Source organism: Engraulis encrasicolus, chromosome 3 (genome assembly GCF_034702125.1).
Source record: "Engraulis encrasicolus isolate BLACKSEA-1 chromosome 3, IST_EnEncr_1.0, whole genome shotgun sequence".
NCBI lineage: Eukaryota > Metazoa > Chordata > Actinopteri > Clupeiformes > Engraulidae > Engraulis > Engraulis encrasicolus.
The window spans coordinates 58,300,530-58,315,863 of NC_085859.1; the positions used below are offsets into that span (position 1 = coordinate 58,300,530).

Below are 15,334 nucleotides of genomic sequence, written 5' to 3' on the forward strand. Positions count from 1 at the left end.
TCTACCTCACAACCTCTAATGCCAGCGTCGTAGGTGCTTCTGTCCAGAGCCTGCAGTGACTGACACAAAGAGGGAGAAACTGCCTGAGGGGGCGGGGCACGGCACGCTTCTTCATTGCGTCTGTGGCGCGATTTCAAAATAAGAGCCGACAGCGCGATCGGACCAAAAAAAAAAAAAAAAAATTTTTTTTTTTTTTTTAATTTTTCAAAATTATTCGAGAGCCAAAAATAGATGCCCCGCGAGCCACAAATGGCTCGCGAGCCGCTATTTGAGTATGGGGGGACTAGACTGTGATCTAGTCAAGAGATGTAGATAGACCAAGTCATTCTAGTGTTGTGGAGAGACCCAGTTCTGGAAAGCAAGGGAGAGTGGCAGACTGGGCTAGGCCAGGCCGGAGAGGACTTCATAGATACCTGGGGCCTCATTTATCATCAGTTCGTAGAATGTCTTCTAAATTGTGTCTTACGAGTGAAATTTAGAATGTACGCAAGTACAGAAAAATCGGGATTTATCAAACGTGCGTTGGCTGCTCCTACGCACAAGTCTGCATGATAAATCCCACACCTTCCAAATCACTGTGCACGCGCGCATTCGGGGTAATTAGCATCCCGAAACGCCTCCAAGTAACCATATATGGTATTAAAATATATTCAAATGCCATGTTAATTCGAAGGCGCCACCCTGTTCGGACACACATGAACACACGCGGACACACGCGCCAGTCGAAGCGCTGGCGGGAAGTGCGGAGATAGAACCATTTCTGTGGCAGAAGTGGAGGTGCTCTCGACAGGAGGAGGACCGTGTTTCAAAATAAGTAAAAGAAGGAGACACACATGAACGAAAACACTGTAAAATAGCACACTGTCATACTCCATTGTCATTCAAAGCAAACTGTAGCTTGCACGGTCAATATTATTTGCAATTTCGTGTTTCTTCCACTCACACGCATGGTCTGAGGTGTTCGTAGATTTAGGCACATTTCTACGTTCAAGTACATGTTCATAAATCCCACACTTTGCTCAGGAATGATCGCACGCACGCTTTACGCACAGATCTGTGCCTAAGAAGGCTTGATAAATGAGGCCCTGGTGCTGGTTCTGTGCCAGTGCCAAATCTTAAACCGTTTTTTTGGTGTTTCCATACAAATAAGTTTAGCCCTGGCCCTGAAAAACGGGTTCTAAGTCAGTACCCGTTGACAGCTGGTCCTGAAACAAGAACCGATGACATTTCATAAAAGGGGCGGGATTACCGTGATGTAACGAACATTGAACATTTTTCGCCGCCATTTTTAAATTGCATCAGCATCAACAAGCAAGTAAGCTAACAGTAAGAAAATGGAGCATAAAGTTAAACAGCTGTGGTCGGTGGAGGAACATCTTGTCTACTCGAATTATGGTCCTCCGCCGGGGTCCAAAAAAAACGGACCAAGCATATTGTTGATGAACTGCTACGGGAAATGGCAGCAGTGGAGCTGTAGGCCAGTTTAGGCTGATGGACAGTTGGCAGGGCACTATTGGATGAGGGTTTGTTATTGTTAAGAGTCAGCACAGTCAAAAAGCCAATGTGGAAGGATGTGATGTCCGTGTGTGTGTGTGTGTGTGTGTGTGTGTGTGTGTGTGTGTGTGTGTGTGTGTGTGTGTGTGTGTGTGTGTGTGTGTGTGTGTGTGTGTGTGTGTGTGTGTGTGTGAAGGCTGTGTTGTTCTCGTTAACACCAGGGCAACTCAGCTCACGTCGGCTATTCAAACCAACAATGCCACCTTAAATTGGTTAGTTTCAGCCATTGGTATTTTGCACTAATTGGGATGAAGTATCATGGTGGGGGTGGTTCTCTTTGTCTGTTCACTCTCTCTGTATATTTATATGTTTGTCTGTGTGTGTCTGAGTGTCTGCATGTGTGTGAGTTTGGGCGGGACGGTCTGTGTTGGCATCTGTCAGTGATGAAATGAATCAATTGTGCTTTGAGCATCTCTTGCGACCACGCTGTCCTTGTTTAGATATGAGTTCCCACACACCAAGTAGCCGTTCCCTCTATTGTTTTAGTACACACCGAGGAAAGCCTTGTATGCTAAGCAGTTCAACAGGACAAGATGCTAATAAGCATCGCAGAACACAATATCTGTGAGTAAATTTTGTTACAATTCCAGAGTGACAAAAATATTAATCGTTGACTGTGGAAAAATGATTAATGTAGTAGGGATGCCTTGCCACACCATAGAATAATGTTAATTCAACATTAGTGTTAATTGTTATTGTTAATAAAAGTGTGAATTAAAGTGATTTTAAGTGAAAGTGATTAAAGTGTTCATTTACCACTATTATAAGAACATATGGCCCCAATTGATTTAGTATTTATTCAACTCTTTGAGTGCTGAATTTTAACACTTAAAGAGTTAAATATTACACTATTGTCAGTATATATCACCTATATATTGCTTTGTAATGTTCATTTCAATCCTCAAAGAATTGTATTTCACACTGAAATCGAATGGGACCATATGAAGTGTTTCATTGCGAAACAGTGTTTCCAGCATTTTTTACTTTTGCATTTTATTACTGAAAATGACTGTTCAGAGGTCCTATCAGCTATGTGTGAATTCTTGACATTCAAATAGGCCCAAGTATAGATAGCAAGAATGTAGACTTTGAATTTGTATTGAATTATTCAATTTTAACATTCATCTTTGAACTGATGTCAATATGACAGTATAAAGAGTTCTTTTGACTTCCATTTGTCCCGAGGGTACAAGTCTCCCCTTTTTGATTGATAAAATGCCTCAGATAAAATTTTGTACAAAGCCTACTACACAAAGCCTTTAGTCATACATTTCCACTTGATCATTGTCATTGTGGGAACACCAAATGTATAACAGGGGCCATGTCTCAAGAGCTGAACTTGTGAAGCGACATTGCGCTCACTCTGGATTGGGGCCCTGAGTACTCTCATCCTCCCTCAAGAGACTATGGCTTTTTAATGGCGTTTTAATGCAGATGATTGTATAAAGCAGTCTTATTAATGACATATTATCAAAGTTAGCAAACATTATACAGTACATCCTAAACCTCGCTATCTCACCACTTTTTAAAAAATGTAAGTGGCATCGAAAAATCTAATTTTGCAGCCCCCCACCTCCCCTCACCCAAACAATTCCCCACCCTCAACATCTACCCAAGCACCCACCCACTCCTGTCCCAAACAACCACCCACCACCCTTTTCACCCACACCCTCACTCTTACTCTCACTCTCTCTTTCTCTTTCTCTTTCTCTTTCTCTTTCTCTCTCCCTCTCTTTCTCATACTCGTCGTCTGCGCGCATCAGAAGTTGCTCCAGCATTACTGTATCCACACAAGGCGCAATTATACAATTTGCCCATTGTCTCATGTTTTGGTCCCCAAGACAATTAGTCTGTGGGGCCTGTCTGCCGTACCCCCCGCCACAACAATGGCCGCGCTGTGCCCGAGCGGAGTAGCCCTTTGTTTCCGCCTGGCTGGCTTTCGTGGGGATGCCACCACCACACTATCCTTGAGTGAGTCGACTTGTACCCATGCAGTCCTCTTCCTCATCCCTCCCTCTCTCCCTCCCTCTCTCCCTCCCTCTCTCCTTGCCTCTGTGCGCCTAATTCATTGTTTGAAAGTCATGCCTGCATGTTTTTTGGTAGCACTTGCATTTTAAAAGCGGGGTTTAGTGCTCGACGACACTCACATCTTCATGAAGGATTAAGGCTCTGGTGGAAGGTTTTATGTGATCGGTTTAGACAGTCTCGGAAGAGTTAATCTTGAGAAATCTCAATATATGTATATCATCAAATTTTATGTTGTATACTACATATAACAATAACAATCGGATGTATACACTATGTGTGTGTGTGGGGCGGGGGGCTAATGTTTTATGCTTCATTGTAAACTAAGAAAATGTTGTTACATACTGGTATCAGTACACATACAGTACATGATGACGTATGCAAATGTACATGGATGTTGTTCTGTTACGGTATGACCATCGCATCATATCATTACAGAGAGCCAGTGTGAAAAAAAGCAAAAAAAAAATGAAATGACAAAAATAAAGAAATAAAAATTGCTTGCAAATTAAAAAAGAAGAAGATAAAAGCAAGAAAGCCATCTCTACGCAAAACAGGTCTTCAGTGAATGCCATATTCAACTGAAATTTCCACATAAGGCTAAAAATCCATTAGGTACCTATTGTGCTCAATACATACAGTATAGGCCTAATGCACATACATATTTTACGACACAATAAGAATGGATGAAAGCTGGTCATATTTGAGACATGAAGTTGACATTCCAGAAGAACACACAAATGCAGCCCACTTCCTTCCATATTGTTGTACACACTGTACCGTATCACTATAGCTCATGAGTGGCTATTCAGCAGAGAGCTGTCTATACAGCACGAGTGTAATTAGTCAGTTAGAGATCAGAGACTGTAACAAAAGCAGATTGACAGCAAGATAACGCGTAAGAAAGACAATCAGAGAGCCAGAGATTCAGATACAGATAGACATAGAGACGGAAAGAAAAGTTAGGGACCGAGAAGGGGGTGGGGACAAGAGATATCAAGAGATACAGACTCCAATACAGGAATAGAGCTACGCAGGGAAATCAATATATAGTCATCAAGAGCGAAATAGGGGTAGAGAACAAGAGCGAGAGGGAGAAGAGAGGTGGGTGATGTAGAGAGAGAGGGAGAGAGAGGGGAGAGAGAGAGAGAGAGCACACTAGAGACAGAGAGCGATGGAGAGGTGGGAGTTTTACTCTAGACATCCACAGTTACTCAGGCCCTCTTAAGGATGCCTTGAATAATTCAGTCGCTGCACAGGCATGTTCCATTACCTCAGCCATCGCCGCTGCCATCGCTCCCTCAGAGAGTAGCTGGACTAGAGACAGGGAAAGACACAGGGGGGTGGACAAAGTGGTCTGTTGTCCCGGGCCCTGGGAGACATACAGGGGGACCAAGAATTGGTTCCTCATTACATTACATGTATTGGGTCAGGGGCCTTTCGGATGTGTTTGTCCCGGGCCTGGCCGGTAACACTTTACAATAAGGGTACATGAATACTATTGGAATTATGTTGGAAGTAATGTATGATTTATAGTTAATTAACACATGACCTATGTATGCATTGATGGTTAGTATACTAGTAATGAGAATGAGTCCTGCTTGGAATCATAATGACCCACTATTAACTAATTGTGCAAATCAAAGGTGAATTCATGGTGTGAGTTCCAAGTGTTAATATACCATGTATTAACACTGCTGATAACACTGCTGTTAATATATCATGTGTCCAACTGTTAATATATTGTGTATTAACACTGCTGTAACAATGCCAGATCGTGGGGAGACTGGGGTAAGATGAGCCACTTTTTACATTTTTCGTCACAGCTAAGCGATGAAGGCGTATTCGGTTAACATTTTCACATCATACCAAATTTCAAAGTGTCCTGATACTATTAGAGCAAAAACTAATTGATAAACTGTCATGGTTAAAATGATATTGCCTTTTAAAAATATTTTTTCCGGTGGCTCATCTTACCCCTTGTTATGGGGTATGGTGAGCCACTGCTTGGGGTAAATTGAGCCCAGGCAAAAATCTCAGCTAAACAAGTTTTATTTATTATAACAAATGTAACTAATGAATCTATGAAATAAAACAACTAAAGCAACAGAACTATGCCAAAAAATACATATTGTGGGCCCTTACAGCTTTGTTTGAATACAATGGCGAACAATGCAGAGTGAAATGTAGAAAAAAAGTTAATATTATTGTTTGAATTGGCTGAAACATGCATAAAGTCATTAATCTCAACTCATCTGGGTATGATATGAAAGAAATTATCTGATTATGCTGAAATATCATAACATGTTTTTCAACCATTATGCATCCCATTAGGATAAGCGGCTCATCTTACCCCATCTCAAAAGGCTCACCTTACCCCATGCCAAAATTATGTAAATAAATGCTCATAAAATTATCATAAAAGTGCAAAAAGACTGAAAATATCACTCATATAGTAGCTTATTACATAACATTTCATACATGATGAGACCAGAAATTGTTCTATTTTTGTTTTCTCTAAATCATCCATGTTTTGAATATACATTGAATTCACTTAAAGAGCAAAAAAACACTTTCACATATATCTCTTGCCAAATTTGGTACATGCTTCACTTTTTCACAGGTGTTAGAAAAGGATTTCCACCACCTTAGAATGTGGTGACATGTTAAAATGTATTCACCTTTTTCGAGAAAAAGGGGGTGGCTCACCTTACCCCACTCTGGCCAGAGATCATTTCCCACTTCACATTCTTGTGACCAGCCGCAGTCATTTGTAATATTAATATACAAGCTATATCATATTATGTCCCATGTGTCAAGGTCTGCTTGTTGAAAGGGGAGGGGGGGGGGGGGGGTATTATTGGGTAGGCCTTCGTCTAAGATGATCTTGTAACCAGCACCACACAAGTAATATTTTTCTGTATGAGGTCATATCTAAAGTAATGATTAATTAATGTATTATTTAACAACATATTTGGAGTCATAATAGAAGTCATGATGACTATGGCATTAGTTAATGTATAAAGAAGAGATATTCCAAGTGTGTTAATATATACTCACAAAAGATTTTACGCTTAACTACTGAATCTTTGCCCCTTATTCTGCGGTCATGACATGATAATGAGTACTATAGCATTAGCTAATGCATGAAGAAGTGATATTCAGAATATGTTACTATGTACTCAGAGAAGAACTTCTGATTAACTAACATTATCAATAAAAACACCAGTTTGTGTACAAATTTTAATAAGCAAAAATGTTAAACAAGGGATCACACAATAACATACCACAGGCTTACATACATTTATCCAGAGAGAGAGAGAGAGAGAGAGAGAGAGAGAAAGCGACAGACAGACAGACCGACCGACCAACCGACCGACCGACCGACCGACTGACCGACCAACGCACACACACACACACACACACACACACACACGCACACACAGCCATTCTCCTGAAAATGTCCAAAAGATGAATCCATGGTTTACAGATGCAGAGCAAGATGCATTGTCCTATATGAAACTCGGAAAGTCCAAGTTGCATGGTCCACAGAGAAAGCTGGGGTTGACATACTGGGAGGCGCGCAAGGTGTTTGGATCCGCAAACTACTGACAGTGGTTCACTGTGAAGTGCCTGTAGCCTGTCGCAGTCAATGCACTCCTGTAAGTGCCCCATTGGTCACTGATGACGGTGGTTCCCGGACGCACTTGTTTAACCACACCAGCCACAAGACAGGATGTTTCTGGCGGTCACCTACTCCTAATATTCTTAATACCCACTTTTTCCGTCGCCATGTTGCACCGGCCCTTCTGTGGTGATACTGTAAATACACAAGAGAGTAAAGTAAGTGAGTAAGTAAGTACATTTTACTTAAAAAGCACATAAAACAGTACAAAACTGACCAAAGTGATACAGATATTAAAAGGAGAAGGGAACAATGTCAGATAAAATCCATGCAGCTTGGCCTGCAAGTTTTTTTTAAAAATATGCAGCACCATGGGTGACATCATCAAAGCTTAAGGTGGTCCAACAACATGTTGCTGTACTGCTTCACAGTGGTACCTCTCCAGCCCCCCAGGGGAGGTTGAGATGGCTGCGGTGCTTAGTTGCCTTTAGGGGGCATTAGTCTACTTTATTTTTTCAATACTAACGGGGACGTTGGCAGGCTTATGATGAGGTCAAGGGGGTTTTGGGAGGCTCACCTTGCTTTTATTAAGGAAACAACTTTCATCAATAGCTGCAAACTCTCAACGATCTCCAACCATTTGACCATGGCGTCTTATGTGGGCATTTATTGCATGATTGCAAATCCATCCGACTGTTCCAGCCATCTCTGACCGTGTCCGGGAACTCCTCGCAACTCCATCCTGCATCATGTCACTCTTTCTAAGCACAAAACCTGAAAGAAACTGACCAAAGGCAGAATAGAAAAAATAATTAAACATATAGTCAGTAGACAACACAGCACTGTAGTCTAAAATTCCCTCGTAAAGACAGTATAACCCCTTCATATTAAACTATTAGAGGCAATTTCTGGCAATATCATTTCTAAAGAAAAAGTTTATGTAGTTTAGGACACTACATCTACATCTTGAGAAATGGCCGCCACATTGAATTATCTTGTGGTCAGTGTTTTTTTTTCCTGAAGTGTGACCCTTAGAGAATATTTCAGCTAAATTCCATGTCTTTACACCAAAGTAAGTGGCTTTTACAGTAACTATTAGTAGCAGAGACGGCCATCTGAAAAATGGGCGCCATACTGACTTTAAGTGTGGCCAACATTTTTTTTTCCTAAAAAGTGACCCTCAGATAGTATTTCAGTCATATTGCATTTTTTAACCAAAGTAAATGGTTTTATATTAACCATTCAATAGCAGTGGCAGCCATCTTGGAAAATGCTGCCTATATTACAATGTTGTGTGGCCCGCTTTTTTATTAAAGAAAGTGACCCTCAGAAAATATATTTGACAAATTCCATGCATTTATACCAACGTGTATGACTATGTCACTAAGCTGCTCTAGAACATCTAACAGAAATTCACCCCTTTCAACTCCCCTCCACAGGCACACACAGAAGTCATAAGTCCATTGGAGAGGAGTTCTGCCAGTTCTACTCTACTGGCTGGTAATCTTATTTGCTACTGGTTTGTCAACTTATTACGCTTCCAAAAGTGACCACTGGGGGGCTTAAATACAGTATATTATATTGCAATTCAGTGGTAAGGCATGGCAAGCCACCTCTTCAAACAAGTTTTCTTGACTGGGATGTGCACGACAGGCTGCTAGGCCTAATGGAACAACACCATAGATTTCATTTCTACAGGCTTGCAATCTGTCTTGGCCTCACTAGGCTAAAAACAGAGATCCAGAAATGCAACAGAAGCATATTGTCTTTCTTGTATTTTACTTAATATGTTTTTGTGAAAATGATAGACAAACACATAGGCCTACAAAACATGTATCAAAGTTTCTAAGCTTAAATGAAGAACCATGAATTACTGTAGCTGAGTTGCACCAAGTGATTGCTCAGTCATTATCCAAACTACTTCGTTTTAATTGGAATGTTGAAGTTACTAAAATTAATATATGAACTACCAGCATGAAATACACTACAAATGAGATGAATTATTCAAAAAAAAGTACTCACAGGAGCTGCTTGAACAAGCACGTTGTAGGGGTGGCAAAGAGAGCTGTCGGCATCGTTGTGGCACGGTCGAAATGGCTACAATAACACTTCCGCTCGTAACTTCCTGTTCAAATCTTTTGTCAAAATAAAAGTCACGAATAGCTTGGTGATTACATTAGTTTTACCACAACCGTAAATGCTGCTGACTATTGCATATAATGAAAATCAAAATTATGCATTTCGATTTTCCTTTCATGCAATGTGCACTATTTACAATTGTGGTAGAACTAATGTAATTAAAAAGCTATTCGTGACTTGTATTGTGAGTTGAACAGGAAAGTGAGAACAAAGGCGTTGTTGTAGCCATTTTGGCCATGCTACAACGATGCAGACAGCTCTCTTTGTTAGAGATGGGATTTATGGCTCTTTTTCGGGATCCGGATCTTAGTGGCTCGTTCCTTTCAAAGAGCCGTTCAAAAAACTGGCTCTTTTGGCTCTTTTTTAAATGATATATTCAGTGTTAAGAATGTAATATTTTGACTCCACCTCAAGGTAATTTTGTCCAAACAACAACTGATTATTCTCCTGCTTCTAAAGACCGTTTTTGCCTCTCTTTGAGGCAAACAATTGTGTTTTTTTCCCAAATTTAATTACTCTGGTCGAGGTCACGTGCTTAAAATGAATGAAAAATGAACGAAATAACGGTCGAGTGGCTCCCCTAGCTGTGATCCGGTTCCCATCGTTCACTTCAGGGAGCCGTTCAAAAGAACCGGCTCGTTCATGAACGACACACCTCTACTCTTTGTCACTCCTACAACGTGCTTGTTCAAACAACACATGTAAGTACTTTATTTTGCACAATTCGTCTTATATGTAGTGTATTTCATGCGGGTAGTTCATATATAAATTTTAGTAGCTTAAAAATTCCAATTAAAACGAAGTAGTTTGGATAATGGCTGAGCAAACACTTGGTGCAACTCAGCTACAGTAATTCATGGTTCTTCATTTAACAGCTATGATACATGTTTTGTAGGTTTATGTGTTCGTTTATCAATTTCACAAAAATGATTCAGTAAAATACATGAAAGACAATATGCTGCTGTGGTGTTTCCAGATCTCTGTTTTTAGCCTAGTGAGGCCAATAGAAATTGCTAGCCTGTAGAAATGAAATCTATGTCGTTCCATTATCTCAACCTGTAGTGCACATCCCAGCAAAAAATAAATAAATAAAATAACATGTTTGAAGAGGTGTCTTGCCATGCCTTACCATTGAAATGCAATACTGTATTTAAGCCCCTAGTGGTCACTTTTGGTAGCATAATTTGACAAACCAGTAGCAAATAAGAACACTACCAGCCAGTGGAATGGAACTGACATAACTCCTCTCCAATGGACTTGTGACTTCTATGTGTGCCTGTGGAGTGGAGTTGAGAGGAGTGAATTTCTGCTAGATCTACTAGAGCAGCGTAGTGACATAATCGTACACTTTGGCATAAAAGCATGGAATTTGGCAAATCACTCTAAGGGTCCCTTTTTGAATAAAAAAGCTGGCCACACAAAATTGTAATATAGCCGGCATTTTTCAAGATATCTGCCACTGCTATTAAAGGGTTATAAAACCCTTTACTTTGGTTAAAAATGTAAATGGCTGAAATATTCTCTACGGGTCACTTTTTAGAAAAAAAAAATGCTGGCCTCACTTAAAGGGACAGTTTGGTCAATTTCAACATGCAGTTGTATTGCTCACGCTACCCTTGACTTGTCAGTACCTGGTGATGCCACATTTTTCGGCTCAGCCCTTTCCGAGATATGAGCAATTCTAATGGGGGCAGCGTTTGTTTACATTTTTAAAAAATGAAACATAGGCCAACTCCAAATATTTTCCCAAAAGGTACTGCTGTTTGTTAGTTGTCTGCTGATGTTTTATAACCTTTTGGATGTTTTTTGGGAATAAATAAAAATATTTTTTTGAAATGTAAACAAAGAGCTGCCCCCATTACAATGACCAGGATCTCGGAAACGGCTGAAGAAGAAGAAAAAAAAATCTCAGGCACTGACAAGTCCAGGGTAGTGTGAGCATTACAACTGCATGTTGAAATTGACCAAACTGTCCCTTTAAAGTCAATATGGCACCCATTTTTCAAGATGGCCGTCTCTGCTACTAATGGTTACTGTAAAAGCCACTTACTTTGGTATAAAGACATGTAATTTAGCTGAAATACTCTCTAAGGGTCACACTTCAGGGGAAAAAAATCACTGGGCACAAGAAAATTCAGTATGGCGGCCATTTCACAAGATGTAGATGTAGTGTCCTAAACTCCATACACTCTTTCTTTAGAAATGATATTGGCAGAATTTGCCAGTAATAGTTTAATGTGAATGGGGTTATACTGTCTTTACGAGGGAATTTTAGACTACAGTGCTGTGTTGTCTACTGACCATATGTTTAATTATTTTTTTATATTCTGCCTTTGGTCAGTTTCTTTCAGGTTTTGTGCTTTAGGCAGAGTGACATGATGCAGGATGGAGTTGCGAAGAGTTCCAGGACATGGTCAAAGATGGCTGGAACAGTCGGATGGATTTGCAATCATGCAATAAAGGCCCACATGAGACGCCATGGTCAAATGGTTGGAGATCGTTGAGAGTTTGCAGCTATTGATGAAAGTTGTTGTAATAATAGCAAGGTGAGCCTCCCAACGCCCCCTTCTCTTCAAAAAATGAAGTAGACGAATGCCCCCTAAAGGCAACTAAGCACCGCAGCCATCTCAACCTCCCCTGGGGGGCTGGAGAGGTACCACTGTGAAGCAGTACAGCAACATGTTGTTGGACCACCTTAAGCTTTGATGTCACCCATGGTGCTGCATATTTAAAAAAAAAACTTGCAGGCCAAGCTGCATGGATTTTATCTGACATTGTTCCCTTCTCCTTTTAATATCTGTTCATCATTTTGGTCAGTTTTGTACTGTTTTATGTGCTTTTTAAGTAAAATGTACTTACTTACTCACTTACTTTACTCTCTTGTGTATTTACAGTATCACCACAGAAGGGCCGGTGCAACATGGCGACGGAAAAAAGTGGGTATTAAGAATATTAGGAGTAGGTGACCGCCAGAAACATCCTGTCTTGTGGCTGGTGTGGTTAAACAAGTGCGTCCGGGAACCACCGTCATCAGTGACCAATGGGGCACTTACAGGAGTGCATTGACTGCGACAGGCTACAGGCACTTCACAGTGAACCACTGTCAGTAGTTTGCGGATCCAAACACCTTGCGCGCCTCCCAGTATGTCAACCCCAGCTTTCTCTGTGGACCATGCAACTTGGACTTTCCGAGTTTCATATAGGACAATGCATCTTGCTCTGCATCTGTAAACCATGGATTCATCTTTTGGACATTTTCAGGAGAATGGCTGTGTGTGTGTGTGTGCGTGTGTGTGTGTGTGTGTGTGTGTGTGTGCGTTGGTCGGTCAGTCGGTCGGTTGGTCGGTCTGTCTGTCTGTCGCTTTCTCTCTCTCTCTCTCTCTCTCTCTCTCTCTCTCTCTCTCTCTCTCTCTCTCTCTCTGGATAAATGTATGTAAGCCTGTGGTATGTTATTGTGTGATCCCTTGTTTAACATTTTTGCTTATTAAAATTTGTACACAAACTGGTGTTTTTATTGATAATGTTAGTTAATCAGAAGTTCTTCTCTGAGTACATAGTAACATATTCTGAATATCACTTCTTCATGCATTAGCTAATGCTATAGTACTCATTATCATGTCATGACCGCAGAATAAGGGGCAAAGATTCAGTAGTTAAGCGTAAAATCTTTTGTGAGTATATATTAACACACTTGGAATATCTCTTCTTTATACATTAACTAATGCCATAGTCATCATGACTTCTATTATGACTCCAAATATGTTGTTAAATAATACATTAATTAATCATTACTTTAGATATGACCTCATACAGAAAAATATTACTTGTGTGGTGCTGGTTACAAGATCATCTTAGACGAAGGCCTACCCAATAATACACCCCCCCCCTCCCCTTTCAACAAGCAGACCTTGACACATGGGACATAATATGATATAGCTTGTATATTAATATTACAAATGACTGCGGCTGGTCACAAGAATGTGAAGTGGGAAATGATCTCTGGCCAGAGTGGGGTAAGGTGAGCCATGGGGTAAGGTGAGCCACCCCCTTTTTCTCGAAAAAGGTGAATACATTTTAACATGTCACCACATTCTAAGGTGGTGGAAATCCTTTTCTAACACCTGTGAAAAAGTGAAGCATGTACCAAATTTGGCAAGAGATATATGTGAAAATGTGTTTTTTTGCTCTTTAAGTGAATTCAATGTATATTCAAAACATGGATGATTTAGAGAAAACAAAAATAGAACAATTTCTGGTCTCATCATGTATGAAATGTTACGTAATAAGCTATTATTTTAATTTTGGCATGGGGTAAGGTGAGCCTTTTGAGATGGGGTAAGATGAGCCGCTTATCCTAATGGGATGCATAATGGTTGAAAAACATGTTATGATATTTCAGCATAATCAGATAATTTCTTTCATATCATACCCAGGTGAGTTGAGATTAATGACTTTATGCATGTTTCAGCCAATTCAAACAATAATATTAACTTTTTTTCTACATTTCACTCTGCATTGTTCGCCATTGTATTCAAACAAAGCTGTAAGGGCCCACAATATGTATTTTTTTGGCATAGTTCTGTTGCTTTAGTTGTTTTATTTCATAGATTCATTAGTTACATTTGTTATAATAAATAAAACTTGTTTAGCTGAGATTTTTGCCTGGGCTCAATTTACCCCAAGCAGTGGCTCACCATACCCCATAACAAGGGGTAAGATGAGCCACCGGAAAAAATATTTTTAAAAGGCAATATCATTTTAACCATGACAGTTTATCAATTAGTTTTTGCTCTAATAGTATCAGGACACTTTGAAATTTGGTATGATGTGAAAATGTTAACCGAATACGCCTTCATCGCTTAGCTGTGACGAAAAATGTAAAAAGTGGCTCATCTTACCCCAGTCTCCCCACGATCTGGCATTGTTACAGCAGTGTTAATACACAATATATTAACAGTTGGACACATGATATATTAACAGCAGTGTTATCAGCAGTGTTAATACATGGTATATTAACACTTGGAACTCACACCATGAATTCACCTTTGATTTGCACAATTAGTTAATAGTGGGTCATTATGATTCCAAGCAGGACTCCATTCTCATTACTAGTATACTAACCATCAATGCATACATAGGTCATGTGTTAATTAACTATAAATCATACATTACTTCCAACATAATTCCAATAGTATTCATGTACCCTTATTGTAAAGTGTTACCGACTGGCCAAAGCTGTCAGCGGCCCTGCCAAGAGCAGATGCACTAGCTCCTCAGAGCCTACAAAGTACCATTAGACCAGACCAGCAAGCCCAGTCAGCCAGCCAGCCAGGCAGGCCGTCAATGGGAATACATTATGAACAGCAGGCTTTTACTACAGTCACCTTCAGGAGCGGTGATTTTGAGTTGCAGACCGAATACATGCAGTAAACAAAGCAACATGGCTTCACTGCAGTGATTGTTCACTTTCTTCTTCTTAGTGACCTTGTGCATTGAGAAACAGTTCGGCTTGATTAGCATTCTGTATATTGAGAATATGCATTCACTACAGTCAGACTGAGAAACAGCTACTGCAGACTTAGTGTATTCATGTTGTATTTGTTTAATTAGAGGTGTATCATTTCCCAGAGAAACTGTGTAGTATTTGCTCTTCTTGATAAACAATAGGTCACGAAATGATAGGTAAGACGCTGCATATCAGCAAGATGCGTTCAGTATGCATATGATAGATTCTTTTAACTCTGTGGATAAAAGACACAATGTCTTCAATTGAAATGTCTTCAAATTTTGAACTTAAAAGCTTGGTGGAAAAAAATGATCAACCTGAGGAGTGCCAGTCGTTAAGATTAAATTCTGGAAGAATCTTTCAGTGCTTCGAAGAACCATGAAGGCAAAAGTTCTTTAAAGAATCCTTTGAATATAATATGACATTGCACAGAGTAAGTCACATGATTTTCGGAAGAACCTTTTATATACGTAAATGTAGAACCA

At 40.0% G+C, this 15,334-nt stretch overlaps 2 long non-coding RNA genes across 2 annotated transcripts; one reads left to right on the forward strand and one right to left on the reverse strand.

Moving 5' to 3' along the window:
• Nucleotides 1-6,970: 6,970 nt before the first annotated feature.
• LOC134445556 (uncharacterized) lies at nt 6,971-9,560 on the reverse strand. Its single transcript, XR_010034294.1, has 3 exons — nt 9,227-9,560; nt 7,782-7,988; nt 6,971-7,399 (listed from the first exon to the last, which is right to left on the reverse strand). It is a non-coding gene; the product is annotated as an uncharacterized LOC134445556 (long non-coding RNA).
• Nucleotides 9,561-10,003: 443 nt separating this feature from the next.
• On the forward strand, nt 10,004-12,283 carry LOC134445557 (uncharacterized). Its single transcript, XR_010034295.1, has 3 exons — nt 10,004-10,044; nt 11,685-11,889; nt 12,238-12,283. It is a non-coding gene; the product is annotated as an uncharacterized LOC134445557 (long non-coding RNA).
• The last annotated feature ends 3,051 nt before the right edge of the window (nt 12,284-15,334 follow it).